Genomic DNA, 4,107 nt, shown 5'->3' with positions numbered 1-4,107 from the left:
CTGACCGACCCCCCACACACACACACACACACACACACTCCTCCCCACCCCCACCCGCTCAGTGAAACGTCCCAACCGGCTTTGTGTGAACATCGTCTTTGTCTCGCCTGGATGTCATCCTGACTGAAGGCTGTTCGGTTGGCCCGATGCTGTGCCTTTCTTTCGCCAGGGCCGGTGTGGGCGCTTGAATTTCAACAGCTTCTCTGATTATTTCCTCTTAAAGGCGACGAATCAAGTGGGAATTCACTTTGTTTTCTACCACAAAAAAAAAAAAAAAAGCCACATGGATGTGATCTGTCAAAGCATGTCTGCGGGCCATTTATTTTTTTTTACAGCACGTGCTATGTATGCTGTTCAGATACACACAATATATTTCGATATATTTCCTTTGGTTCTTGTCCTTATTATGGTGGCAGAGGCAGGTGATCTTTTCCCAAGCGAGGTGGGGCGACGTACGTAGAACCCTCAAAAACTGACAAAAGACAGCGAATTAGCAGCAAGCAGTCGCATCAGCACCGGTGACCCAAGTTGGAGTTGTCTGAGGCTCGCGCGTGTTTTTCCACCAGGGGGCTCCCCCAATCACAACGGACGTTCCCTCGCTCGCTTCTCCATTTTGAGAGCCTTCGAGGCTCGGTCGCCATTCGGCAAACTGCTGCTGTCCAAAAGTCAACAAAGAAAAAAAGTGCCATTTCCAAGTTCAAGGCGATTCGCGCATAGGTCGACACATGACCTATTTCCCTTTTTCATGTGTTTGAACGCAGTACTGATTAAAAAAAAAAAAAACATACACTGTAAACAACAAAAGCGCAGTACATTGGTGGGATTATGATGGGATTACTGTACACTAGGAATCATTTGAGATTAAGGAAAGGGGAGGGTGCACTGTTGAAAGGTGCCTCATCTGGAACCCACGACAACAAACATTCACAATTGTACACTTGGTGTCCTCAGATACCAGTGACCCGAGTTTTAGAGATACAAGCCGTTGTGTTGTTTTTTTTTTTTTTCTTTAAATTGTTGGAAAAACTTGAGATGCTTCTGCTGTATGATGGGAGTGACCGCAAACACAACTCGCTTCACAAAAAGCAGCAGTTCGGTAAAACGTGAAAAGTTTGTGAAAAAAAAAGAAAACCACATAAATTTAAACCATTTATTCTCTCTCCCAGTGAGTCTGTACTGTCAAACGAAACGCAAAACAGAGTGACACGTTATGGATTTAAAACCACGACATAGTTTCAGATCATCCATTTATTTTAATGCCAACAAACAATTACACTGCGAGACTCTTGCATCTCCCGTGTTTAACCTCACCACAGAATTTCTGAAGGTAGGCCAGCGGACCTAATCCTAACACACAATGCGAAACACCAAAGACGAGACAGGCTAAAGAAACTAGCATCAATGTCGAGGTAGTGTATTTTTTACAGACAGTATATACTCCCGCAGCGGCTCCTCTTGTTGTATGTTGTGAGAGGGAAGAAATTTCATCTGTGCTGTATGTTGCAGCACATTTGACAATAAAGTTGTACTTGATAAATTTACAGTACACACACACACACTACACACACACAGGCAGGGGCCCACTGTATGCAGTATATTTCTGGATTATACTGCCCTCTGGTGGCCAAGGTGCGCACACTTGAAGGAGCAGCACCATGTCCGCAAACTGTTTTCATAATTCTTTCTATTCTATTGAATGATGTCATGACTGTATGTTTTTTATGCCATACAATCATAGTGTGATGTTCTCAAAATCACATTGCAATTTTTTTTTTGGAGGGGGGGGGCTGTCACTGAGCAAATTAAAATTGCATCTGAAGGCCCCACTGTCTATACTAAGCATCAGTAAGAAAGAAATGTTTCCTATATACAGTCAGGCCCATTCCCCCCCCCCCCCGCTCCCGAAAAGCGTCAAAGTGAATTTGTGCATGCTGCGGCTCTTGTTGCATCCCCCCTCCACCGCCCCCCCGCCTTGATTTCATAAAAGCACATTCTCCAGAGAGCTTTAGTCTACCTTTTTATAGCATCCCCTTGAGCGCCATGCTAATGCATGTCACAAAGTAGGCTGCATGTATCGAGGGGAAAATAGGTCGCCCGGCGCATTATGCATACAAACCTGGTTACGGCGCTGTTTAATGGCGCGCATTCCGCACCCATGCCTTGAAATTGCCACAGATAAAAGGATTAAATGCCGTTTTGTTTCGAGCGCACGTGTGTGAGAAATATATTTGGACTGCGCAACAACCGGAGATACACTCACACACTCGGGTACACCTACACGTTTGAAACAGGGCGCACATGCTAGACCGACTTTTGCAATGTGAGCGATGCTACATAATAAATAAACGTTGGGCGAGCCCCCTTGCGGACTATCTTTCAAACGCGTCATTTTTTTTCGCCTTTGGCTTCTGTCTCCGCATGAGACTTGATTTTGAGCGTGACCGCTTTTGTGCTTTCTCCTGTTTTTGTTATGAACTGATTGTTTTACTGTTTGTTGTAAACACGACACGATGTGTCGTATGACGTCTTTTTGCTCCGTGTACAGCACTTTGGATAAAGCGCCGGTCGTTTTCAAGTGCTCTAGCAAAAAAGAGTTGAGTTCATGATTGCACAAAAAAAGTTCAATAAAAGGATGGTGCCGAAATGAATGTTTTGAAACAGTTCTTCAAGGTGCACTGTTAATATTCATCCGCCTAGCCACGATCTGAGCGCGATCGCGGGCGTGCCGGAGCCGATTTCAGGCAGTAGGCGGGGTACACCCTGAACCGGTCGCCAGCCCATCGCAGGGCACACATGGACAAACAGCCATTGGCGCTTACAATCACCATTTAGAGCCTTGGGTCAGCTGACCATGCGTGTTTTGGGAATGTCGGAGGAAACCGAGACCAGGCAAACTCCACACAGGAAGCTCGAGGCCGGAAGCGAATCCCGTACCTCCGCGTTGTGCGGCGGACGCGCTAACCGGTCGAGGACCGTGCCGCCACCGTTCACATATTGTACTAAAAAATGCGAACGTCAACTGAGCTCGGCTTAGTCAGCGATTCTTGTGCATCCACGAGAGGAAGCCTGCGTAGCACACTTTGATTTCATTAACGGAGGCGACACAGTGAACGGCTCGTTAGCACATCCGCCTCGCAGCGCAGAGATGCGGGGTTTGATTCCAGGCTGCGGCCTTCTTGTGCGGAGTTTGCACGTTTTTTCTCTGGGTAGTCCGGCTTCCTCCCGCATTCCAAAAACATGAATGGCAGGCTGATGGGACACTCGAAACTGTCCCTAGGCGTGATTGTGAGCGCGGATGGTGGTCTGTCCCTGCGTGCGGTGCGATGGGCTGGCGACCGGTTGAGGGTGTACCCCGCCTACCGCCCGAAGACAGCATATAGGCACGCCCGAGACCCTCGGAGAGCAGAAGCGGATTGGAAAATGGATGGACGGCGACTTGATCCGGATCGACTCATTATGAAATGTAACAATTGCGCCGTCACCGCTTTTGCATTCGTCTCCGTGTGCCGAGTGTCCCAAAAGGGCCCAGATGTACCTCGCAGATCTCGGATAGCTCACTCGGTCGAGCGGAGGACCGGAGAGGGACAAAGCGTAAAGTCCTTAAGTCTCTGGCTCAAAGGACATTTCGGAGAATTCCGAAACCTTCATTGCCAACAGGGAATTGAAACAAGGGCGGCAAATGAAACAAGACAACGCCACATTTGACGTTCCGATGGACACGTGTGTGTTGTCCGTGCCGACAGCCCCAGTTCTGCTGCAGAACCGACTCAAGTCGAGTCACTCGGTAGTTGTGCTCGGTTCCATCCCGGCGTTGACCACGCCCCTGCTTGACTGCAGCCCTCTCTCGTCTTTCTCACACTTCTTCTCCTCTGCTCGACTGGGGCCGCCCCGTGCGTGCTCTCTCGTTGCTCGCGTTTCAGTGGGGAGCGAGCAGGCTTGCTCTCTCTTCTTCACATGCGATCGGACGACCAGCAAGAAGAAGAAGAAGAAGAAGAAGAAGCAGCAGCAGAAGAAGAACGCGACGCCCCCCCCCGCTACCACCACCACCTCCTCTTCTTCTTTCTCCTCCTCCCCCTCGTCGTCGTGTGTCCCTCGGCAGGCCGGTGG

This window comes from Hippocampus comes, unplaced genomic scaffold (assembly GCF_001891065.2).
Source record: "Hippocampus comes isolate QL1 unplaced genomic scaffold, H_comes_QL1_v1.1 scaffold299, whole genome shotgun sequence".
Taxonomy (NCBI): domain Eukaryota; kingdom Metazoa; phylum Chordata; class Actinopteri; order Syngnathiformes; family Syngnathidae; genus Hippocampus; species Hippocampus comes.
This window is presented reverse-complemented; position numbering follows the sequence as displayed.